Source organism: Malaclemys terrapin, chromosome 13 (genome assembly GCF_027887155.1).
Source record: "Malaclemys terrapin pileata isolate rMalTer1 chromosome 13, rMalTer1.hap1, whole genome shotgun sequence".
Taxonomy (NCBI): Eukaryota; Metazoa; Chordata; order Testudines; family Emydidae; genus Malaclemys; species Malaclemys terrapin.
This window is the reverse complement of record NC_071517.1, coordinates 46,146,873-46,173,552: the sequence shown is the minus strand read 5'-3', so window position 1 is coordinate 46,173,552 and position 26,680 is coordinate 46,146,873.

Genomic DNA, 26,680 nt, shown 5'->3' with positions numbered 1-26,680 from the left:
CGTCCCGTAAGGGCTTCATGAGGAGAAAACCCAGCCACACTGCAGGTTGAATGAATGGCCATAAGAATTAAAGGTAGATGTGACGAAGTGGAGGGGTTTTCTTGTTTTCTGTGGGGTTTCAATGGTTTGCATGCGGAGGGGGTGGAACTCAGTTTCCCTGGGTGTTACTGGTTTAACGAGGGGAGGGGAGAGGGAGTTTGTTGGGACACAGGACCGGAGAGGGAACTTGGGACCCCAGCCAATGGCCGGGAGGATGGATACCCCAGTGACCGGACCTGGAGACCCAGCTCAGGAGTTGCAGCTGGTTCTGGCCAGTGGGAGGACAATGGGCTGCAGAGTGAGGACCCAGTGACCTAACCAGCCGGTTCCAGCCAGAGGACAGAAGCAGGAGAGGAGGCCCCGGTTTATGACCCTGTTTACCTGGAGAGAAGACAATGGACAGAGGTGGGGCCTGGGGCTGGGGGATCTCAGATGCCCAGCTGGGAGCAGGGGGGCTCTGGGCGGGTGAGGGGGAGCAGGCAGAGCCCACCTGGATGCAGAGAGACTGGGATGTGCTGGGCTGAGGGAGGCCAGGCCTGAGGTCTTGAGAGTTTCCTGTGCTGGGTTCAGATGCTCAATAAACCCTCCTGTTTTACGCTGGCTGAGAGTCACTCCGGTCTATAGAACAGGGCGGGGGGGGGGGCATTAACCCCTTCGGGGGTGGAGGCCCGGGGGGTCCAGAGCGAGTGGACTCCCTGAGGGGGCCCATGGCAGAGACAGACGTGCTCAGGCTCAGAGAGGTGCAGCTCCAGGAGGTGGAGGGGCCTGATTCCAAGAGAGAGTGGCCCCCGAGAAGGGCTGTCTCACTAACAGGGGCACCCCCCACGGACCGCACGGGGCCAAGAGTGGGCACAATCTGTGAGTCCGTGACAGCTTAACATCCCATTTTTTCCTGAAGTTTCTACTACCTTTCTGAGAACATTTTTTAATGTGCAGTTGCTTCTTTCAACTTGACCAGACGCTTGGGGATCATAGAATCATAGAATCATAGAATATCAGAGTTGGAAGGGACCTCAGGAGGTATCTAGTCCAACCCTCTGCTCAAAGCAGGACCAATTCCCAGCTAAATCATCCCAGCCAGGGCTTTGTCAAGCCGGGCCTTAAAAACCTCCAAGGAAGGAGACTCCACCACCTCCCTAGGTAACGCATTCCAGTGTTTCACCACCCTCCTAGTGAAATAGTTTTTCCTGATATCCAACCTGGACCTCCCCCACTGCAACTTGAGACCATTGCTCCTTGTTCTGTCATCTGCCACCACTGAGAACAGCCGAGCTCCATCCTCTTTGGAACCCCCCTTCAGGTAGTTGAAAGCAGCTATCAAATCCCCCCTCATTCTTCTCTTCTGGAGACTAAACAATCCCAGTTCCCTCAGCCTCTCCTCATAAGTCATGTGCTCCAGACCCCTAATCATTTTTGTTGCCCTCCACTGGACTCTTTCCAATTTTTCCACATCCTTCTTGTAGTGTGGGGACCAAAACTGGACACAGTACTCCAGATGAGGCCTCACCAATGTTGAATAAAGGGGAACGATCACGTCCCTCGATCTGCTGGCAATGCCCCTACTTATACAGCCCAAAATGCCGTTAGCCTTCTTGGCAACAAGAGCACACTGTTGACTCATATCCAGCTTCTCGTCCACTGTGACCCCTAGGTCCTTTTCTGCAGAACTGCTACCTAGCCATTCGGTCCCTAGTCTGTAGCAGTGCATGGGATTCTTCCGTCCTAAGTGCAGGACTCTGCACTTGTCCTTGTTGAACCTCATCAGGTTTTTTTCGGCTCAATCCTCTAATTTGTCTAGGTCCCTCTGTATCTATCTCTACCCTCTAGTGTATCTACCACGCCTCCCAGTTTAGTGTCATCTGCAAACTTGCTGAGAGTGCAGTCCACACCATCCTCCAGATCATTAATAAAGATATTAAACAAAACCGGCCCCAGGACCGACCCTTGGGGCACTCCGCTTGAAACCGGCTGCCAACTAGACATGGAGCCATTGATCACTACCCGTTGAGCCCGACGAGCTAGCCAGCTTTCTATCCACCTTACAGTCCATTCATCCAGCCCATACTTCTTTAACTTGGCGGCAAGAATACTGTGGGAGACCGTATCAAAAGCTTTGCTAAAGTCAAGGAATAACACATCCACTGCTTTCCCCTCATCCACAGAGCCAGTTATCTCATCATAGAAGGCAATTAGGTTAGTCAGGCACGACTTCCCCTTGGTGAATCCATGCTGACTGTTCCTGATCACTTTCCTCTCCTCTAAATGTTTCATAATTGATTCCTTGAGGACCTGCTCCATGATTTTTCCAGGAACTGAGGTGAGGCTGACTGGCCTGTAGTTCCCCGGATCCTCCTTCTTCCCTTTTTTAAAGATGGGCACTACATTCGCCTTTTTCCAGTCATCTGGGACCTCCCCCGATCGCCATGAGTTTTCAAAGATGATGGCCAATGGCTCTGCAATCTCACCCGCCAACTCCTTTAGCACCCTCGGATGCAGCGCATCCAGCCCCATGGACTTGTGCACGTCCAGTTTTTCTAAATAGTCCCGAACCACTTCTTTCTCCACAGAGGGTTGGTCACCTTCTCCCCATGCTGTACTGCCCAGTGCAGCAATCTGGGAGCTGACTTTGTGTGTGAAGACAGAGGCAAAAAAATCATTGAGTACATGAGCTTTTTCCACATCCTCGGTCACTAGGTTGCCTCCCTCATTCAGTAAGGGGCCCACACTTTCCTTGATTTTCTTCTTGTTGCTAACATACCTGAAGAAACCCTTCTTGTTACTCTTAACATCTCTTGCTAACTGCAACTCCAAGTGTGATTTGGCCTTCCTGATTTCACTCCTGCATGCCTGAGCAATATTTTTATACTCCTCCCTGGTCATTTGTCCAATCTTCCACTTCTTGTAAGCTTCTTTTTTGCGTTTAAGAAATTGTCCCCTACACTTTCCAAAAATTTCCTGGATTGCCTGTGCACCACTGTATTGCTCTCCCAGCAGATATCAGGGTGATTAAAGTCTCCCATGAGAACCAGGGCCTGCGATCTAGCAACTTCTGCTAGTTGCCAGAAGAAAGCCTCGTCCACCTCATCCCCCTGGTCTGGTGGTCTATAGCAGACTCCAACCACAACATGACCCTTGTTGCTCACACTTCTCAACTTTATCCAGAGACTCTCAGGTTTTTCTGCAGTATCATACCGGAGCTCTGAGCAGTCATACTCCTCTCTTACATACAACGCAACTCCCCCACCTTTTCTGCCCTGCCTGTCCTTCCTGAACAGTTTATATCCATCCATGACAGTACTCCAGTCATGTGAGTTATCCCACCAAGTCTCTGTTATTCCAATCACATCATAGTTCCCTGACTGTGCCAGGACTTCCAGTTCTCCCTGCTTGTTTCCCAGGCTTCTTGCATTTGTGTATAGGCACTTAAGATAACTCATCGATCGTCCCTCTTTCTCAGCATGAGACAGGAGTCCTCCCCTCTTGCGCTCTCCTGCTTGTGCTTCCTCCCAGGATCCCATTTCCCCACTTACCTCAGGGCTTTGGTCTCCTTCCCCCGGTGAACCTAGTTTAAAGCCCTCCTCACTAGGTTAGCCATCCTGCTGGCGAAGATGCTCTTCCCTCTCTTCGTTAGGTGGAGCCCGTCTCTGCCTAGCACTCCTTCTTCTTGGAACACCATCCCATGGTCGAAGAATCCAAAGCCTTCTCTCCGACACCACCTGCGTAGCCATTCGTTGACTTCCACGATTCGACGGTCTCTACCCCGGCCTTTTCCTTGCACAGGGAGGATGGACGAGAACACCACTTGCGCCTCAAACTCCTTTATCCTTCTTCCCAGAGCCATGTAGTCTGCAGTGATCTGCTCAAGGTCATTCTTGGCAGTATCATTGGTGCCCACGTGGAGAAGCAGGAAGGGGTAGCGATCCGAGGGCTTGATGAGTCTCGGCAGTCTCTCCGTCACATCGTGTATCCTAGCTCCTGGCAAGCAGCAGACCTCTCGGTTTTCCCGGTCGGGGCGGCAGATAGATGACTCAGTCCCCCTGAGGAGGGAGTCCCCGACCGCCACCACCCTCCTCCTCCTCTTGGGAGTGGTGGTCATGGAACCCCCATCCCTAGGACAGTGCATCTTTTGCCTTCCAATCGGTGGAGTCTCCTTCTGCTCCCTTCCCTCAGATGGGCCATCTAGTCCACTCTCCGCATTAGTACCTATAGAGAGAACATGGAAACGATTGCTCACCTATATCTCCATTGCTGGTGCATGGACGCTCCTCTTTCTCCTTCTGGAGGTCACATGCTGCCAAACCTCCTCACAATCCTTCTGTCCCTGCTGCGCCTGCTCTGAATCTTCAGAACATTGTGGCCGTAGAAGCATCTCCTGACGTCTGTCCAGGAAATCTTCATTTTCCCTTATGCAACGCAGAGTCGATACTCGTTTCTCCGGGCCTCGAACCTTCTCTTCCAATATGGAGACCAGCTTGCCCTTCGTACAGACAAAGTCGCTTCTGTCCTGCGGAAGAAAGACAAACATGGCACAGCCTGTGCAGGTGACAACAGCTGATCGCTCACCTTCCATATCACCGTCCTCTTAAGAACTTCCTCAACTGTTGCAGGAACTACTCAGAGAAACCTGCAGATGAAAGCCTCAGTGAGCTCTCCCCAAGCGAACTCCCAGGCAAACTCCCGCTGTTAGCCTCTGCTGTTCGCCGCTCAGCTGGTTCGCTGCTGACTGCCCTTATATACCAGTCAGGCCCACTCAAGGCCCACCTGTATGGTGGTGCCCATCCGACCTGAGGCTGTGGTTGGTGGACAGAAAGCCAGAGAACCCGCGAAAGGCAGGACGGCTGGGCGATGAGTTCGTAAAGAGCCGGTCAGGAGATAACAGGGAGGAGTCCCAAAGGAACAATCCCACCACAACGCAGAGAGAGAGTCACCATGGAACCTCCCAGTGGGAAAATACAGAAAAACCCCATCAAGGGGGAACATCCGGCGTCAGGACCATCCGACCCACTCAAGGGGACCCATGGGACATGGGCTGCTACCACTGTGGCCAAAAAGGCCACATACGGGCCCAGTGCCCCAGGCTCAGGGACAGACTGAGCAGACCGAACCCACAGAGGGTTGACTGGGTAGAGACCCAGCCCGGCGAGAGGCAGCATTCCCAGGGAAGGGGGGCTGGCAGAGTACCACCTGCTAAGGAGGGAGGAGAGCTCCAGGCCAGCTCCTCTAGGGGGCTGGATGCTCCAGACTCAGGGTTTTTGGTTTATACGGTAGGCGCAGGGCTGTCCCTCCGGAGAGAGTACCTTCTTCCCCTGGAGGTGGATGGGAGGAAGGTCAATGGATACTGGGATACGGGCGCAGAGGTGACGCTGGCCCGGCCCGAGGTGGTGGCCCCAGATCAGGTGGTGCCCAACACCTACCTGACCCTGACGGGGGTGGGCGGGACACCAGTCAAAGTGCCCGTGGCAAGGGTACACCTGAAGTGGGGGGCCAAGGAGGGCCCCAAGGATGTGGGGGTACACCCGTATTTGCCCACTGAGGTATTGATGGGGGGGGACCTGGAGAACTGGCCAAGCAACCCCCAAAGGGCACTGGTTGTGACCCGCAGTCAGAGCCGGCGAGGGGCACTGCGCCCTGGCCTTGGGGGGGGTGCCTTGCCTGAGGCGCAGGACCCTAACCTGGTGGGGAGGGAACGCCCAGGGACACGGCTCAGGGAGGCTGCAGCTTCAGACCCAGCCGGCGAGAGAGAGCAGGTGGCCATCCCTGTCCCAGCTGCTGAGTTCCAGGCCGAGTTGCAGAGAGATCCCTCCTTGCGGAAGATAAGGGACCTGACCGACCTCAATGCGGTACAGACCATGGGACGAGGTGGCCGGAAAAGGTTCCTGTGGGAGAAGGGGTTCCTGTACCGAGAATGGGCTCCCCCAGGGAAAATGGAGTCAGGGGGGATCAGGAGGCAGCTGGTGGTACCCCAGAAGTATCGCCGCCAGCTGCTGTGCCGAGCCCATGACATTCCCCTCTCAGGGCACCAGGGAACCTGGCGTACCCAGCAGAGGCTGCTACGGAGCTTTTACTGGCCTGGGGTCTTTGTTACTGTCCGACAGTACTGCGGATCCTGTGACCCCTGTCAGAGGGGGAGGAAGGCCTGGGACAAGGGGAAAACAGCTTTAGGACCCTTGCCCAGCATAAAGGATCCTTTCCGGAGGGTGGCCAAGGTTAAAAGGGCGGCTCTACACCAAGAGAGCCCAAAGCACAGACCTCCAGACTGGAGCGCTGGGAGAAGACCACAGCCCAGTTGGAGCCCCAGGGGTATGGGAGTGGGAAAAGGGCACAGGCCGCATAAACCCTCCCACATGGGAACTGCGAGTGCCATCAAGCACCCCCAACCTAAGGGGGGGGCGTGAAACTGGAGGGGTCTGGTGTAATTCTCACCAAGGAATGGGAGGGATGCGGGGGCATCCATGGGAACGGGGGTAGGTTCGAACTTCCCCAGGTCACTGGCTGAAGTGACCCCGCTCAGTTCGGTCTCGAAGGGGGGAGAGATGTGATGAACTGGGCCTGTTCTTACTGTGGTGTGTGAATGCTGACAGGGGAGTGTGGCTGGGATAGTCTGCATTGGGGGATGGTAGACTGCCCGAAGGCGAATACCTGAGCGTGTAACATGAGAACCCAGGAAGGGGTTGGAGGCCAGGTGACACCTTGGCCCGGGAAACTGAACAAAGGCTGTGGGAGGGGTCGCTGAAGGCAGGGTGTTGGAAGCGGACTGGAGAGATGGCTGGGAGGCAGAGATGGCTCTGACCCCCCAAAGGGGGGTGGGCTGGGATGCCCTGGGACCCCAAGCTGGACCTAACTGAGGGGGGTCCTGTTGTCTGTGCCTGCAAGACCTGTCTTGGACTGTATTCCTGTCATCCAAATAAACCTTCTGCTTTACTGGCTGGCTGAGAGTCATGGTGAATCGCAGGAAGCCGGGGGTGCAGGGCCCTGAGTCCCCCAATACTCCGTGACAGCTCTTGGTGGAGACAGGATGGAATTACTAACACAGGGATGCCTTCGATGCCTCTTTGTTGGTTTTCTTTTCTCGCCAGGACTAATCCTGTCTTATCTGTATAGATGGTGAACCCTTTGCACCGCTGCTTACTCAACAGCTCCTTCACACTGGTATCCTTCTGCCGAAGCTGCTTCAAATCCCGATGTTGCCGGGTTTCAGTGGGATGGACAGCGTTCACAGCATCCGCTGGTACATTCCAGTCAGCTTCAATGCCCCATAAAGCAGCCTGCTCTGCCAATTTATCCACAGCGCTATTCAGGATGGAGATCTCCGACTGAGTTTTCCTGTGAGCCGTGACCTTGACTAGGGAAGTTTTTCCTTGCCTTCCTTCTGCCAGCTCCCAAGCGTACAGTAGATACGAAGCACGAGCTATTGGCCATTGATCTGCCATTGCTCCAGCCAAACTGACATCCACTCGATGAACGCCCTCAGGACCCAGTCAGCGTCTGTACACACAGGGATGTCCTCCTGCGGCTCTGCTGATCTTAAAGCAGCTGCGATTTCAGCCGCTCGCGCTGAGTGCTGGCGGATGGTGCCTTGTACCATCCTCCCCGAAGAAGCCTGCATAGCTGAAAAACCAGTGACAGGGGACCCGTTATGATGGTAACTGGATCCATCTACCACCCAGATTTCCCAAGAGTTTTCTTTAGCGTCCTCATATTTAACTTCAAGGAGAAATGGAGTCTTAAATGCTGGTGCACGAATATCAGGCAATGGGCATTCACGAGCTTCTCCCGCAGACATCAGAGCATAGGGTACAGCAGCCAAGCGTTGAACCTTTTGCACGTCTATCTCCCTATTTAACAGGGTTAAAGTCCACGTAGCCAGCCTTGGATTGCACCTTCCCGGAGTTCGCCTTTCCTGACAAGATGTACTGTACAGGGGTGTGCGCTGTTTTCAGTATTATAGGAGACATGCCTATAATATAAGCCCAGTGTTGTAAGGCCCATACCAATGTTAACACTTCCTTTTCACAGCTTGAAAACCTAGGCTCTATTTCTGATAGAGCTCTCGAGCCATAAGTCACCGGTTTTAGAGTGGTGCCTTGATGTTGGAGTAGCACTGCACTAATGGCTCTTTCGGTAAGTAATAAGGTTTATCAGGTTGTGGATATGCCAAGGCAGGTGCTTCCATTAATGCCTGCTTTAAATGATATACTGCTTCTGCCTCCTTGTCACCTCACTTCCATTGCTGATCTTTTCATAGCGAAGAATACAGTGGCTTTGCAATGCTGGCAGAGTCCTGTATAAAATCCCTGGAAAACCCCACAAGGCCCAGGAACGATCGGAGCGTGCAAACATCCACAGGTGCGGGCAATTTGCTCATCAGTTTCACCCTATCTGTATCTGGACGTCTTCCAGCATCCCCTAGTTATATACCTAAGTACGTAACTTTTTTGGACACCAATTGGGCCTTTGATGGATTCACCACAAATCCAGTAGTTAGGATTTTGTTCAGAACTTCTTGAAGGGCTTCTATGTTCTCCTCTAGTGGTGGTTGCAATTAACACCTCATCTACGTAGCTCACAACGTTGCTTTTATATTGTAGCCCTTGCCACATAGCTGCTACTATTTTGTGGCGTATCATTGGTGCGTTATGATATCCCTGAGCTACTCGAGTAAATGTCAATTGCTTGTCCTGATAAGTAAATGCAAATTTGTAGAAGTAGTCCGGATGGGGAGGAATTGAGAAAAAGGCGTTTGAAATATCAAGGACTGAAAACCAAGTAGCTCCTGCAGTAATCAAAGACATAATTTCTGGATATCTTGCTACCACTGGCGTCAGTCTCGGTGTTACCTTATCTATCGTGAGACGCCATGTTTGGCCGTCAGCTTTTAAAACCGGCCACACTGGTGCGTTGCGTGGGCTTTCGCATTCAACCAGCACACCCTGATCTTGTAATGCAACTACAGCTTCCTTTATGCCATCCTTAGCCTCTGCCGAATAAGAATACTGCTTCTGAGGCTTAGGGTCAGGCCCTATGACCTAAACTGCTGCTACCACCTTTTTAGCAAACACCGGTAGATAACTTTTTACAGCCATTTGTATATCACTCTCCCATTTGGAAAGAACAAGGTCTGCAGGTGCCTTTAAAGCACATAGTCTGTGAACTCCAGATATCACTGTTCCATGATTTTGTTCCAAGGATTCCCTAAGGGATTGATTAGGAATATCCACAACAATTTTTAGCTGTTTCAGTAAATCAATTCCTAATATACCACAACCCCCTAAAGATTGCCATCCCCAAGAAGCTAATACCGATAAATGTGCCAAAGTACTTTTTCTGTCCTTAGAAAAGGGTACAATACTGGTCTTACAATTATAACTCTCAAGAGTCTTTATACACTTAATAGGCAGCAATTCAGCTTGTGGTGAACCTTTAGTGCACAAGATGCTGGGTGATGCCCCTGTATCCACCAACACCCTTTGACAGAATGACCCAAACTTTCCTTCCAACATGATGTTAACCGTTGGTCTCCCCCATTCATCATTTGTGATGGGAGCCACCAAATGCGGGGGAGTGAAAGCTGGGCCCTTCCCTGAGGCTCCATGCAGGGGGACACTGTTGTGCACTTCCCTCTGCCTGCTGCTCCTCACCCTCGTATTTAAGCAGTCTCTTAAAGAGTTCCGTAGTAGGGACTCCATCTAATTGCTCTCTAGCCTCATATTTTCAAAGTCTTTTCCACAATACATTTCTAAAAGCCTTTCGCTCTTCAGTGCTACCTTGCAGCCAAGATGCTGTTTCTTCCTTAAACCAGTTGTTCTGCTTATTACTAGTGTTGCCAGGCTTCTTACCAAATTTCCCCGTTTGTGGATTTAGAGACCCTCTTACTGCTGATAACTTCTTTTTAGGGATCGCACCAGTTAATTTGGTTGCATCTTTAGTCAACTCGTAGGCTTCTCTCACCTTTGATTCCACTTCCTGAAGTCCTATGGTTGCTGGGTTTACTGGTCCTATAGCTAACCTCAGGGCAGGTGTAAGCCCTTGTATTACACAAAATGCTGGCACATTATCCTGTACAGTCCCATTCTGGTCTACTGGAGCCAGACCAGCTAACCAATATAACAACCTTTTTCTCGCTATAAAGGTTTCTGGACGCTTTATAGCTTCCTGCTTTTCTGAATACACCTTTCCGACAAGGTTATCACATGGAAAAAACATTTTATACACACCCATATATATATCCACAAGTTCAGTGGCATGACCCAGAGACAGTCCATCTGGGAAATCCTCTACACTCAAACATTCCCGAACAATCACAAGGGAATCCTCCTGGCTAAGGTTAGGTAAGCAGCTTAAACGTGCTACCAGTTCAAAGCATTAGTTTTATCAAGCTGTCCCAGCTGCTTCCCTAAAGCTTTTGCCTGTTCTGCTGATAACACCTTTGTTTCATAGCACGTCGCAGAAGGCCGTTGAGCCCCATAATGCATGACTATTGTAGTGATCGGGGCAATCAGTGGCAGGGCCGGCTCTGGCTTTTTTGCCGCCCCAAGCAAAAAAAAACCACCTGCAGGGCGGCCGGAGCGGCGAAGCAAAAAAGAAAAAACGTGCGGGCCGGCTGGAGCCAGGGTGCAGGGGGACTCCCTGTGCTGCAGACGTGCCACGGGCAGTGGAGTGCGCGCCCCGGCTAGCGGGGGAGGGGAAGGAGAGAGAGAAGGAGGGCGGCCAGGGCTTCCTTCAGCCGGGGCACTCTCCACTCGGCCCCTCCCGCTGTGCCGCCTGCCGGGAGGGCAGACCTGGCACCGGCTGGGGCAGACGGAGCGTGCAGCCCGCTCCCAGCAGGCCGCTCCCCTCCTCCGCGCCACCGCCCCCTACAGGGCGGCCGGAGCAGCAAAGCAAAAAAGAAAAAAAACCTGTGGGGCGGCTGGAGCAGCAAAGCCGCCCCTTGGACTCTGCTGCCCCAAGCACGAGCTTGCTCGGCTGGTGCCTGGAGCCGGCCCTGATCAGTGGATTACTTTGTCCCGTCACTCCCTGGCCTTCATTTAAATTAAACGGCGCTGAAGGACTAAGGCCTTCTACTGTATTAGAATAACATGGTGGCTCATCCCTGTGTTCCTCAGGCTCTATCTCTGATCCTTCCCCAGAAATAACCTCGGCTACTGGGCTAGTTTCCACTGCGCTAATCATATCCCTAGAGATCGTTAGCTGCCGCTGCAGCTTCTGAATCTTATTCAAGCCGGCTGAATGATGCATTGCTTCTGATCCCTGAGCCTGCTTGGCCTCCCTCGTGAGCTGCCTGATAGTGGCCAGGGCTTCTACTAATTCTGTGGACAGGATCTGACTTTCCCGTTCCACAGCTGCCCTACATGAATTGGCCTCCGGCAGCTGTTCTTCTAGCTGCATGATTTGCCTAACTTGTTTGGTCATTTGGGCAGCATCCATCCGGTGTTGTGACACTGCTCTCTCCAATTCCAACCCATTTGTTTTCTCCTGATCTTTTGCCTGGTTGGCTAGGGCTTTAAGTGACTTACCCTACTCTCCAGTTCCCTACACACCGTAGCAAGCCCACAAATCAATGCTCGCTTTTGCAATTTTTTCTTGGGAACTGGCTTGCTTGCCAAATACCGTCCCCACAATATTTGCAATTTCTGTAGTGCTTCATCTCCCTGGAAAGCCCCTTCTTTCCAAGGTTCTGAGATTTCCCCAAAACAGACACTGCATACTCCAAACTATTTTTATTGGACTGCCGGGACCATCCTTCTAAGCTAAAAACCTTCTCCACACTTTACTTGTTTACCACAGATAAAATAGACAGTAATTATGTCAAAGCCGAATAGCCCACCATCCTAAACCTGTGGTGGCTATTCAACTATGGTCAGTAACTCTCGAAAACCCACAGCTGCCTCCTTTCGGAACCCAGCAGTGCTCGGCCACGACCACAGACAATTGTCCTAGAGGCGGACAGTTAGGGCCTTACCCTCCACCTCTGCCTTAGATTAAGTGACTGGCCAGGTCCACTTAACCCAGGACTTGACAGTCTGCCTTACTGCAGGCTGCTTGGATCCACTCCCCAGGCTACTGGCGTAAGCAGAATCCTACCCTGCAGTGAGCCTTGGCCTATGGGTCTCGAGCTCACTCTACACATACTACAACCAAGTGGGGATACCACATATGTCTGAACAGGCAGTGACCTGGGGAACCCGTCCGACCCACTGGTCAATGCCCTCACCAACACTGTTCCAGACCCTTCCCTCCCCGAGTCTATGGACCGTTAGCCGGACTCTATTCAACCAAAGGACCCCAATCGGAGAGCTAAATCTCTGAGGAGTCCTGCCGCGGTCGCCAATAAATGTTACCCCAAATCTTTGTGTAGAATAATAAGGAGGTGACATATACAACAGGTTCGACTCCTACCAGCATCTATCAACTGGGAGAATTAGAAATCTGTGTGCCTCCCACCTGTTTTGCATTGAACTAAAGGATAGAAAGAATATAACCTTAAACAAAAAGAAGATTTATTAAGGGATAGATACAACTAGGGGAAGATTCACTATGGGGAACATTACAAATACAACTACACACAAATAGATTCCAGTAAAGGGGGGGGGGCATAGAGCCCAGGCCCTAAAACTCTCCCTTGGCTAAACTAATAAATGCCTGAAAAATAATTACTGTCTCTCTTCTAACTGCAGATGTAGGACACCGGCAACGGATGCTCCGTCTCAGGGTCTCTGGGACATCGGAGGACTGGCTCTCTACTGCCGAAGCAGGAGATCACAGATCTGAGCTGAGGGCACAACCTTCACTGGATCCTTGGGTGGATTACAGGAGTCAGGTAAATATCAGAGTCCTTGACAGATGTTAGTAGCCAAAGACTTGATCCGATGCCGTGTAAAGAACCTGGACGTGGCTGCCTCGATGGTGGGCAGCGCCTGTGTCACCGCTGACAGTCTCTTCTCCGCTCTCTGTGGGGCGCCTTTCTGAGGCCCACTCTGACAGGCCCTGCCCCCAACCGGGTCCAGCCTGTTCTCAGTTCCTCAAGTTCTGCCTGGAAACAGAGTTTTGGCGGGAAAATGCCATGAAGAAAGGGTACCAAGATGGAGTTCAAACCCTTCCTATTGTATGTGCCATTTTGAATTTCTAATCTCCATTTTGAATTGCAGCAACATTCTTAACAGAATACAATCATGTACCAAAAACACCTTACACCATGAACCCGAGGAAGCGCCTGAGTGCCTGGAAAATGGAGATATGGAAATATGCGTCCTTCGAATCGAGGGCGGCGTCCCAGTCCCTGGATCTATCGGGGGATGATGGAGGCCAGGGAGACCGGGCGAATCTCACTTTCTTGAGAGACGTGGGGAGTCGACGCAGGTCTAGGGTTGGCCGTAGACCCCCCTTCACCTTGGGAACAAGGAAACAGCAGGAGGAGGATCCGTTTGCTCTCCGCTCCGGGGGAGCCACCTCCACCGCCCCAGCCCACAGCCGGACCTGCAGCTCCTGGACGAGACGTTGCTCGTGAGACGGGCCCCTGAAGAGAGACAGGGAAGGGGGTGAGGTGGAGGGATGGGAATACACTGACGGGTGCACCAGTGCCGAGCCCCCAGCGCTCTGACGTCATTGCTGCCCAAGCGGGGAGGTCCAGGGAAAGGCCGAGCAAAAATAAACAGCAGGAGATGGAGGGGGTGTTGATGATCCAGGAGGGAGACTGATCGTCCGTCCCGGGCCTGCCTTCAAAAGGCCTGTCTGTGCCCGCTCAGCGCAGCTAGTGCCCTGCTGGGCAGAGGTGGAGGCCAGCAGGCTCTGACGGCGCCTGTCACCTCTCCCCCTTCGTTTGTGAGGCTCGTGCCAGGCGTGACCTGAGACCTGAGGGGCTGCTGAGGCCTGACACGCTTGTGCGAGACGTGCTCAGGGCCAGGGGTCGATCGCAGTGTGGCTCTGGAGTGTTTGAGGCCAGGCAGCTCCGTGTCCATGGGCGTCCCAGCAGAGTGAGGCCCCGTCGACGGGAAGGCCCTGCAGTCTGTGATGCCCGTCCTGCGAGAGCCCTGACTTCTGCACCCACAGACCTGTCTGCACGGCGACCGGTCTGGCCACCGAGTCCGCCGTGTCCCGGGCAGCCTGGGGGAGGTTCTCGCCACCCTCGTTCCCTCCTGCACAACGGCCAGGAATTCCTGCCACCCGCCTTGGGGCAGCGAACCCTGGAGTCGAGCCAGGGGGTCCCAGACGCCGAAATCCCATCGCCCCGGCCACACCTGCTGGTTGGCCAGACGCAGCTGGGGACTCGCAGCCGGAGAAACCTTTCTACCGAAATGTCCCAGCACTTTGCTTCCTTGTTCTCTGTGTAGCGCTGGCCTGGCCCTGCCTCTCCCGCTCGCTGGCTGCGGCGACCCCCAGAGAGCCCGGGGGCAACGGGAGCACAGAGAGTCAAACCCTTTCGCAGGCAGGTAACACGTCTTCTCTGCCCTTTTGCACGCTGGGGGCAGAAGCGTGGGGTCTGCCCTAGGCCTGTCACTGCTCGGAGCACCCCTTGGGGCATGGGCAGAGTCACCGCTGCCAAACCGCCAGAGATGGGTCCGCAGGTGTGACCAGGCGGCCTGTGGGGGACACCACTGAGAGCGTCAATACAGGACAAATCGCTCAGAGCAGGGCAGTCACAGCCCCAGGCTGGGGTCCTTTGCACACCAAACCCACCAAACAGAGAGGACTTCGGTCTCACCCCACTGGCTAACCAGAAGTCCAACAAGCAATTCCCTCAGATACCCCAGTTCCCTTGTATCACCACCAGTAGCACTCCTTACACGAACAAACGGTTACGAAAACCAGTGTCCCCAGTTAAAGGTTCTCCTGATCCCAAAGGACCAAGCCCCAGACCCAGGTTAATATACAGTCAGATCTCACCCACAAATCACGCTGCTGCCAATCCTTTAGAATCTAAAATCTAAAGGTTTATTCATAAAAAGAAAGAAATAGAGATGAGAGTTAGAATTGGTTAAATGGAATCAATTCCATACAGTAATGGCAGAGTTCTTGGTTCAGGCTTGTAACAGTGATGCAATAAACTGCAGGTTCAAATCAGGTCTCTGGAACATCCCCAGCTGGGATGGGTCATTCAGTCCTTTGTTCAGAGCTTCAGTTTGTACCAAAGTCCCTCCATAGGTCAGATGCAGGATTGAAGACAAGATGGAGAAGGACACCCTTTGTTCTTACTGTGGAAAATCACAGCAGCAAGATGGAATTTGCAGTCACATGGCAAGTCACATGTCCAGGCATGACTCAGTTTGCACGTAGAGCAGCCTATGCTCACATGCTACCTTGAACGTCCCAGGAAGGCTCCTCAGATGTGGATTGGCGTCTCCCAAGGTTAGGGTTACCATCCGTCCGTATTTCCCCGGACATGTCTGGCTTTTGCATCTCTAAATAGCCGTCCGGGAGGAATTGGTAACAAGGTTAAAATGTCCGGGGTTTTTTCTCCCTCGCCTCCCTCCCTCCCTTCCATGCAGAGTGTGGCTGCTGATTGGGCGGCTAGGCCGATTGACCCACTCCCATTGGCCTCCAGCAGCCAGAGCCCTCCCCTGCTCCCCCCTCCCTCTCTCTGTAGTCCTGTGTAACACACAAACCGACCCACGTGGAGCCAGAATGGGAAGAGGAGTCGGGGGGGGGGGCAGTCAGGGAGCGGGGGAGTGTTGGATGGGTCCCCAGCCTCCACCTGCCATCCCCCCGCCGTGCATCCCCCCCTCCGTGGGTCCCCCCTCCCTGTCTGCCTCTCCCTTGTCTGCTTGTACTGCCAGAGCCGGCAGCAACTGCTGTCTGCTGCCCCCGGGTCCTAGTGCCCCCATCCACTAATGGGAAGACAGGCTGCCCTTACCCTGCCCTTCCACCCTAGCCCTGAGCCTCTCCAACACCCCAAACCCCCCAGCCCTCATCCCCCCCACCCTAATCCTCTGCCCCAGCCCTGAGCCCCCTCCTGCATCATGAACCCCTCATCCCCAGACCCACAGCCCTCACCCCTGCATCCCTTCCTATCCCCAAACTCCCTCCCAATCCCCCTCCCCTTCCCACACTCCCCCTCCTGCCCTCAAACTTCCTCCCAAAGCCTGCACCCCCTCCCTTTGCACCGCCTCTCACCCCCAAACTCCATCCCAGAGCCTGCACCCCTCACCCCCTCCTGCACACCCACCCCCTGCCCCAGCCCGGAGCCTGCACCCAGCACCCAAACTCTATCCCAGAACCTGCACCCCTCCTGCCCCCTAATCCCCAGCCCAGGACCTGCACCCCAGACCTCCTCCCCCCACCCAACCCCCCTCCCAGAGCCTTAGGCAGGTGGGGTGGGGGGTTCTGGGCACCACCAAAATTTCTACAACCCTGCCACCCATGCGAGTGGATAAGGGTCAGGGCAGTCAGGGGACAGGTAGGGTCCTGGGGGGGGCAGTTAGGGTAGGGGGTTCTCAGCAGGGGGCCGTCAGGGGACAAGAAGCAGGGGGGGTTGGGGTTCTGAGGGGAGCAGTCAGGGGGTGGGAAGTGGGAGGGAGTGGATGGGGCGGGGCGGGGCTAAGGCGGGGCTTCCCCCCCCCCAGTGTCCTCTTTTTTGTTTGTGGAAATATGGTAACCCTACTTTCCGTGCACAGGGTGCGGATCCAGAAGCACCAATCGCAGACCCCAGGGCTGCTGGGTCACTGGTTGCCGGGTGAAACTGCTGCAGCGAGAGCCGGGTCTGGGCTCTGCATGACCCGTGTCTGCTCCATCCCTGGCCCCGAGCTGGAGAAAATCCCAGCCGGCTGGAGGGACAGCAGCCTCCCTGCGCCCTGGCATAGGGCAACCGGTGCCCTGCAGCCCTGTGACCTCTGACCTGCCGGACCCTCCTGAATCCCAGCCCCTCAACCCTACGCCCCCCACCCCTGACCCCTCTAGACTCTGTCCTGTGGGCCAATCCCTACCCCTATCCCTAGCCCCAAGCCCCACACCCGACTCTGGGTAACCCCATAACCTCACATCCTGGTCCCTTCCTGAGCCCAGACCCTGCTACACCCTGTCCAGACCCCCCCACCCCCCCCACCTGGGCAGTGCCCTGAGCCCGAGACCCTGCCAACCTCTGTCTCTGGGCCCCTCCCCAGACCCTGCTGGCACCGTGCTCTGCCCTCCCCACCACTGTTCAGTCTGTAGTTCTCCCCACTGCCACCCGCCCCTACCCCCAGTGCTGCCCTGCAGCTCACGGTCATGCCCCTGCCCCCCACTTGGTATTTCCAGGGGTCTCTCCCTGGTGCTGTTAGTTCTGTTACCCCAGCCGGGGCCCAGGAGCAAGCGTTGTGGGGCAGTAATCACCAGGAGCACTCTGCTGGCCTCTCCTGAAGGTCGGCATCACGTCCCTGGGGCCCTCACCCCACAACCCAGTCCTGGAGCCAGAGCTGTCAGGACCAGAAGGCACTGTTTGGAGCACCTGGTCTGAGCTCCTGCATGGCCTAGGCCAGAGAATCGCACCCAGGGATCCCAGCATCCAGCCCATATCTGGCAGTCGAGCTAGAGCGGGTCTGTTAGAAAGAGACGTCCCAGCCTGATGTACAGACTCCAAGTGCTGGTGAATCCACCGTGTCCCTGGGTCGGCTGTTCCAATGGTTAGTGCCCCTCCCGGTTAAACGTGTGTCCCTTAGTTCTAGTCTGAATTTGTCTCACTTCAGCTGCCAGCCACTGGCTCTCGCTCAGCTTTGTCTGTGCGATTAAAGAGCACCCTGCTCACAGACATCTTCTCTCCAGGAGCCTTTCCTTGGATGAGCTGCACAGCCTGAGCCCCTTCCGTCTCCCACTCAAAGGCAGGTTTCTCCAGCCCTTGGCTCATCTTTGTGGCTCCTCTCTGAACCCAGCAACATTTCAGCCTCTTTTCTGCAGGGCAGAGCCCAGAACAGGACACGGCAGCCAGTGACGGTCTCACCAGAGCTGTATACGGAGGTGTCACCATCTCCCTGTGCCTGCTTGATATTCCCCTGTTCCTACCGCCCAGGGTCACATTCACCCTCTTCGGGTACATCTACACCGCACTAGACATGCATGGTTGGTCCGTGCCAGCGGACTCGGGCTCCGGCTGCAGGGCTGTGGCTGTTTCATTGCAGTGTCGACTGCCAGGCTCGGGCTGGAGACCAGGGTCTAAAGCCACACGAGATGGGAGGATCCCAGAGCCCTGGCTCCAGCCCCAGCCTGGAAGTCGACACTATAATGAAATAGCTGCACAGCCCGAGTCTCATGAGCCCGAGTTGGCTGGCCCAGGCCAGCCAGGGTGTCTGGTGGCAGGGCAGACACAGCCTCACCTCAGCAATGCACTGGGAGCTCGTGTTCAGTTGGCTTCTAGCATGACCCCCAAGTCCAGTCCAGTCGCTGCTTCCCAGGGTACAGCCCCACCCGCCCCTCCTGTGGGGCCTGTGGCCTTGGTTCCTAGATGTACAGCCTGCCTAGAGTATTTGTAGATGAGCCCAAGGCCAGAAGGGACCATTGTGACCGTCTCATCTGACCCCTGGTCCAGCACAGGCCAGAGACCTGCCCCACGACAATTCCTAGAGAAGATCTCAGAGAAAACCAGCCAGGCGTGATCCAGATATTGCCAGGGTGGAAAATCCACCACAGTCCTGGGGAAACGGCTCCAATGGTTCGTTCCCCGCACTGGTAAAAATTGTGCCTTAGTTCCAGCCTGAACATGGTGTGACAATGCAGTTCTGGCAGAACCCAACTGAGAGTGCCAATTCAGGACAAATTGCTCAAACAGGACAGTTACAGCCCAAGGCTGGGTTTTTTTCCACCTCTAAGGCAAACCAAACCAGCCAGACTAGGAGGACTTCGGTCTCACCCCACTGGCTAACCGCAAGTCTCACAAGCAATCTCCTTAGACACTCCAGTTTCCCAGTACTCCCACCAGTGCCACACGTTATGGGGACAAATGGTTATGAAAACCAATACCCCAGTAAAAGAAAAAGGGTCTCCTGATCCCAAAGGACCAAGCCCCAGACCCAGGTCAATATACAAGTCAGCTCTTACCCACAAATCACGCTGTTGCCAATCCTTTAGAATCTAAAATCTAAAGGTTTATTCATAAAAGGAAAAAGATAGAGATGAGAGTTAGAATTGGTTAAGTGGAATCAATTACATACAGTAATGGCAAAGTTCTTGGTTCAGGCTTGCAGCAGCGATGGAATAAACTGCAGGTTCAAATCAAGTCTCTGGAATACATCCCCCGCTGGGATGGGTCCTCAGTCCTTTGTTCAGAGCTTCAGTTTGTAGCAAAGTTCCTCCAGAGGTACGAAGCCGGATTGAAGACCAGATGGAGATGAGGCATCAGCCTTATATAGTCTTTTCCAGGTGTAAGAACACCTCTTTGTTCTTACTGTGGAAAATTACAGCAAAATGGAGTCTGGAGTCACATGGGCAAGTCCCTGCATACTTTGCTGAGTCTCAAGGCATATTTGCAAAAAGAACAGAAGTACTTGTGGCACCTTAGAGACTAACAAATTTATTAGAGCATAAGCTTTTGTGGACTACAGCCCACTTCTTCCGATGCATATTTGCCTTCTTTCAATGGGTCCATTGTATAGCTGATGGTCCTTAATGGGCCATCAAGCAGGCTAGGCAGAGCTAATCCCAGCTTGTCTGGGATGTCACCCAGAAGCATAGCATAAGTTTGAAATACAGACAGTATAGAGCCAATATTCATAACTTCAACTACAAAATTGATACACACATATAGACAGCATAATCATAACCAGTAAACCATTACCTTGTCCTAGACACCCCATTTGACCCCCTTTATACAAGATTTGGTGCCACTACAGGACACTGGTTGCAACAATGATCTATATGGTCCCAGATTATATCAATAACGTCACACATGGGTAGCTTTAACTTCCAGCCTTCGGATTTCTCCCCCAGCCATGGGCCTGTCCTCTCGCTGCTGGGCTGAAGAGCCCATTAGTAAACATTTATTCCCCAGGTATCTTGCCCCTGGCTGTGTGAAAACACGTGTGATGGGCCCAGCTCCCCGCGTGGCCCAGCTCGTGGCGTGTAACTGACCTGTCCCGGCATTACCCACCACTCCCCAGCCTGGGTGTCCCTGCAGACGTGCCCCATGGCGGGTTACATTGTCTCTCGGCTCACCCAGCTACTGACTCGCCCTGGCCCCAGGGCCTGGCCCTGCCAAACCCCACTGGAAACAGCCCCCCCCGACCACGCCCAGCCCCCCAGGGCCTCCCCAGCTGGCAGAAGCCCAGGGCCTGTGTCTGGAGCTGCCTAAAGGGACCTGGGAACATTCCCACCAGGGACAGCTGTACAACAGCAGCCAATGGGAACGCACAGGAGGCTGGTCCAAGGCTCCAGCGGCCAATGGGAGAGCTTGCTCGGTTGGTGGCGTTATTGGCTGGTTGGAGCAGCCAATCACTGCTGGTGGGAGCCCGGGGGGGGGGGGGGGGGTCTCCCAGCATGTGCCGGGGAGGGGTGCGAGGAAGCTGGGCTGGGTCTCAGTGCCATGTTTGGGGTGGGGGGGAGGATCTGCCCTTCGCCTCACAGTGACCCCAGCCTGGGGGACGTCACCGCAGCCCCCAGACAGGCCAGCGTCTCTCTGCAGCCGCTCACCCTGCGGGGTTCAGTCCCGGGGGAGCCTGGCCCATGAACCCTGCCTGTCTCCTGGGCTCCCGGCCATGGGACGAGCTCAAAGTGCTCCATGGATCATCCCTCAGCCCCAGAGCCCCCACCACCGCCCAGGAGGAGACCGGCCACATTTCACACAAGGGGAAACTGAGGCACAGGAAGCCTCACCGCTTGCAGCAAGTCTGTGTCAGCAATGGGAATAGAACCCTGGAGTCCTGGCTCCCAGTCCCCACTCCCCCTGCTCTAACCCACTCGACCCCACTCCCCTCCCAGAGCTGGGAGAGAACCCAGGAGTCATGGCTCCTTTCTTAGCCCTCCTACCAAACTTCCTGTCCTCCCGCTATAACCCGGTGCCCCTGGACAGACTGCGGACGTGCTGTTGTGTAAGTCGCAGATTGACCAGAGATTTTAAATAATGATAAAAAAATGTCTCCAAAAAACCCACTTTATTGCTGTTAGCAAAGCTGCAGAGCGAGATCGGGGGCACAGGGCTGTGACACACACGGGGCGCAGGGCGGGGGGGGGCGCAGGGCTGTGACACACATGGGGCGCAGGGCGGGGGGGGCGCAGGGCTGTGACACACACGGGGTGCAGGGCGCGGGCGGGGGGGGCAGGGCTGTGACACACACGAGGCGCAGGGTGGGGGCTATACAGGGACTGGGCCCGTCCCACACAGACCCCGCGCTGGGCACTGGGCTCAGCAGGGCTGGACCCCGGGGGAGCCGCACACGGGCGCGATGGGGCCTTTACCCAGGCGCTGGGGCTGCCCCACCCCCAGCCATGGGCCCAATCCTGCCCCACAGGGACCCCATTGACCAGGAATGGCCGAATCTGGCCCAAAGCCTTCTGGGTAATGGCTGGAGGGGCTTTACCGGGGGTGACTGAGCAGCCTCTGGCCAATAGGGGCCGGGTTCGGGGCCTAATCCAGCACCCACTGGAGTCACAAGAAACCTTCCCCATGACGGCAATGGGGTTTGGATCAGCCCCGTGGGCCTGGTGCCCCCTGACATGGGGCAGTAGCCCTCTCCCTAGATAGGTGCCCCCCTCCAAAGCCCAGTACAGGAGTGCGGAGAAGAGGGGGAGCCCAAGGGGCGGGCTCACTGGTGAGTCTTTAGCAGGTTGGCTCTGCGCGATTATGGGGCCGGGGAGCTCCCGCCTGGGTACAGCAGCTGATACCAACAGGCACGGAGCAGAGACGCTGGGGGCAGAGCTGGGGGTGCGAGTGGGTCTACGAAGGCACCTGGGGGATTCAGGGGCCCCGGCTCCTCCCCGCGTTTATTGAAAGGCAAAGAGGGTCTGTTACCAGGAGCCCTGGGCCCCGACGTGAGGCTGGCAGGGATCAGGGCCACTCCCCAGCACCCCCAGGGACTCTCCCTTTGACACAGGGGGTGCTGGGTGGGGGCGGGGCTGTGGCTGGGTGGGTTGGCACAGCTGGTGGGGGGGGTCTCCCCACTGAGTGCTGGGTGGGCCCAGGGGCTGCGGGTGCAGCTGGTGCCCTCCCCGGGCAGCGGCTACTCACAAGGGGCCCCGCGGGTTGCAGGTGGCGTTCATCTTCATTAGGGTTACCATATTTCCACAATCAAAAAAGAGTACACTGGGGGGGGGGAAGCCCCGCTCTAGCCCCGCCCCCATCCACTCCCTCCCACTTCCCGCCCCCTGACTGCTCCCCTCAGAACCCCAACCCCCCCTGCTTCTTGTCCCCTGACTGCCCCCCTCAGAACCCCCTACCCTAACTGCCCCCCCCAGGACCCTACCTGTCCCCTGACTGCCCCAACCCTTATCCACACCCCCACCCCATATTCACACCCCCGCCCCCAGACAGACCCCCGGGACTCCCACGCCCTATCCAACCACTCCCCACCCCCTGACAGCCCCCCCCCCAGAACTCCCAACCCATCCAACCCCCTCGGCTCCCTGCCTGTCTCCACCCCTCTCCACATCCCCACCCCCTGACAGGCCCCCCCAGAACCCCCGAGCCATCCAACCCTCCCCCTACTCCCTGTCCCTTGACTGCCCCCTCCAGAAACCCCCTGTCCCTTCTCCTGCCCCCTGGCCCTCTTACCCCACCGCTCAGAACAGGGTGTTGGGCTCTGTGTGGAGCCGGACACGTGGCTGCGCTCCCCAGCGCAACACACAACCCGGTCGCTGCCCCCGCACAGTGCTGCCGGAGCGGGGCGCTGGGCTGCAGGGGAGGAGGAGCTGCCGAGGCCGATGCAAACGGCCCGGCAGGCCGGCCGGCTCAGAATGGGGGTGGGGGAGCTCTACGGCTGCTCCTGAGTCCAGCCCGGCAAGCTGCGGGGGAAGGGCCCATGCGAGCGGCTGACTTTCCTGCAGCCCTCCCAGCCGCGCCTCGCTCTGCATGGGGGGGAAATCCCGGACATTTGTAGTGATTTACAAATTCCCCCCGGACGCTATTTTTAATCCAAAAAGCCAGACATGTCCGGGTAAATCCGGACGAATGGTAACCCTATCTTCATGCCCTTGTGTGACAAACTGGGACTGTTCTCACTGTGGTCTGTGAATGCTGACAGGGGAGTGTGGCTAGGATAGTCTGCATTGGGGGATGGGAGTCTGCCCGAAGGCGAATACCTGAGCGTGTAGCATGAGAACCCAGGAAGGGGTTAGAGGCCAGGTGACTCCTTGGCCCGGGAAACTGAACAAAGGCTGTGGGAGGGGTCGCTGAAGCCAGAGTTTCAGGAGCTGGCTGGAGAGATGGCTGGGAGGCAGAGATGGCTCTGACCCCCCAAGGGGGCTGTGGTGCCCCTGGGACCCCAAGATGGACCTAACTGTGGGGGATCCTGTTGTCTGTGCCTGCAAGTCCTGTCTTGGACTGTATTCCTGTCATCTAAATAAACCTTCTGCTTTACTGGCTGGCTGAGAGTCATGGTGAATCGCAGGAAGCCGGGGGTGCAGGGCCCTGTGTCCCCCAATACTCTGTGACAACTGGTGGCAGCGGTGAAATCTACTGCACCCCATGGACGGCACTTTCTACAGTAAGTGACTTGGGAGCAGTAAAACGAAGGGGGGTCGACAGGGACCAGGTGGGCTGAAGAGTCAAAGAGAGACGGTTTCCGGGGGTGGTTCACCCCTGGGAGTGTGTGACCAGCGAGAAGGACTGTTGCAGTAACAGGGTCCCCCGGGGGGATCGCAGCGAGTGGTCCCAGGGGCGGAGGAGTCTGCAGCTCCACCCTGGCAGAGAGGTGGTGACCTCGAGAAGGGCTGGCACACTAGGGGGCCCCCTGGGAACTGTGGGGAGCTGTGAGCACACAGGCCGGTGAGTGGCCAGCAGGAAGATGTATGCCAAGCGGCTTAAGAGCGACCTGGTGGATCTGTGCAAGCAGAGGGGGCTGCGCAGTGGGAGGCTCACCAAAGCACAGCTCATTGCCCGGCTGGAGGCGGAAGATCGCGCGAATGAACTGATCCCTGTGTCTCAGGGAAGCAGCCTGGCAAATGCAGCGCAGGCACCAGTGTCTGTCCCAGCTGGGAGTGGTCAGCCGGCTGCTGAGGGCTTCCCGAGACCCCTCCGTCCTATGCCTAGGGGAAGGGCAGGGAGGAGCCCAGCAAATACCGAGGGCGCCGTGACCCCCCCGGCCAGCAGGGGATCCTCCCGATGAAGCTCGCTGGACAGCAGAGGACCCTCCCGGCGACGTTCGGCATCCGTGGAGCGGAATTGCCTGGAATGGGAGAAAGAGCTAAAACTGAGAGAGCTGGAGGATCGTGAACGACAGAGACAGCATGAAGAGAGACACAGACAGCATGAAGAGAGACAGCGTCAGCATGAACTGGAGCTGGCCAGGCTGAGGGGTAGCGAACCCCCGGCTGCGGTGAGTGAGGGGGGACCCAGGACTGCACGGAGCTTTGATAAGTGCATCCTGGCCCCACGCAAGGATGGGGAGGACATGGATGACTTCCTGGATGCCTTTGAGACGGCCTGCGAGCTGCACCGGGTTGATCCTGCGGACAGACTCCGGGTTCTCACCCCCCTATTGGACCCCAAAGCTGTGGCATTGTACCGCCAACTGGAAGGGGCGGATAGAGGGGACTACGAACTATTCAAAAAGGCCCTGCTACGTGAGTTTGGGCTGACTCCTGAGATGTACCGGGAAAGGTTCCAGAGTCAGGATAAAACACCTGAGATCTCATATCTGCAACTAGCCGTCTGCATGGAAGGATACGCCAGCAAGTGGGCAGATGGGGCCCAGACGAAGGGGGACCTGGTTAAACTGCTGGTACTGGAGCAACTGTATGAGCGGTGCCCATCCGACCTGAGGCTGTGGTTGGTGGACAGAAAGCCAGAGAACCCGCGACACGCAGGCCGGCTGGCCGATGAGTTTGTGAAGAGCCGGTCAGGGGGTGGCAGGGAGGAGTCCCAAAGGAACAGGCCCGCCGCGATGCAGAGAGAGTGTCACTCTGGGACCTCCCAAAGGGGGAATATGGGGAATCCCTTCCCAAGGGGAACGCCCAGCATCCGGGACAACCAACCGGTTTGAGGAACCAACGGGACATGAGCTGCTATTACTGTGGCCAAAGGGGCCACATTCGGGCCCAGTGCCCCAAGCTCAAGGACAGACTGAGCAGACCGAACCCGCACCGGGTTAACTTGGTAGAGGCCCAGACGGACGAGGGGCAGGCTTCCCAGGCAAGGGGGCTGGCAGCTTATCAACTGCTCAAGAGAGAGAAGGGCCCCAGGCCAGCTTCTCTGGGGGGCCGGATGCTCCAGACTCAAGGTTCTCTGTTTACAGGGTGGACGCGGGGCTGTCCCTGCGGAGCGAGTGCCTTGTTCCCCTGGAGGTGGATGGGAGGAAGGTCAATGGATACTGGGATACGGGCGCAGAGGTGACGCTGGCCCGGCCCGAGCTGGTGGCCCCAGATCAGGTGATGCCCAACACCTTCCTGACCCTGACAGGGGTGGGCGGGAACCCATTCAAGGTGCCCGTGGCAAGGGTACACCTGAAATGAGGGGCCAAGGAGGGTCCCAAGGAAGTGGGGGTGCACCACCATTTGCCCACTGAGGTATTAATGGGGGGGGACCTGGAGGACTGGCCAAGCAACCCCCAGGGTGCCCTGGTCATGACCCGTAGTCAGAGCCGGCGAGGGGAACTGCTCCCTGACCTTGGGGAGGGTACCTTGCCCGAGGCGCAGGACCCTAACACGATGGGGAGGGAGTGCCCAGGGACACGGCTCAGGAAGGCTGCGGCTTCAGACCCAGCCGGTGAGAGAGAGCAGGTGGCCATCCCTGTCCCAGCTGCTGAGTTCCAGGCCGAGTTGCAGAAAGATCCCTCCTTGCGCAAGAAAGGGACCTGGCCGACCTCAATGCGGTACAGACCATGGGACGAGGTGGCCGGAAAAGGTTCCTGTGGGAGAAGGGGTTCCTGTACCGAGAATGGGCTCCCCCAGGGAAAATGGAGTCGGGGGGATCAGGAGGCAGCTGGTAGTACCCCAGAAGTATCGCCGCCAGCTGCTGTGCCGGGCCCATGACATTCCCCTCTCAGGGCACCAGGGAACCTGGCGTACCCAGCAGAGGCTGCTACGGAGCTTTTACTGGCCTGGGGTCTTTGTTACTGTCCGACAGTACTGCCGATCCTGTGACCCCTGTCAGAGGGGGAGGAAGGCCTGGGACAAGGGGAAAACAGCTTTAGGACCCTTGCCCAGCATAAAGGATCCTTTCCGGAGGGTGGCCAAGGTTAAAAAGGGGGCTCTGAACCAAGAGAGCCTGAATCACAGACCTCCAGACTGGAATGCTGGGAGAAGACCCCAGTCCAGTTGGAACCCCAGGGGTATTGGGGTGGGGAAAGGGCACAGGCCGCATAAACCTTCCCACAGTCGAACTACAAGTGTCATCGAGCACCCCCGACTTAAGGAGGGGCGTGAAACTGGAAGGGCCTGGTGTAATTCTTACCAAGGAATGGGAGGGATGTTGGAGCATCCATGGGAACGTGGGTAGGTTTGAACTTCCCCAGGTCACTGGCTGAAGTGACCCCGCTCAGTTCGGTCTCGAAGGGGGGAGAAATGCGATGAATTGGGACTGTTCTTAATGTTT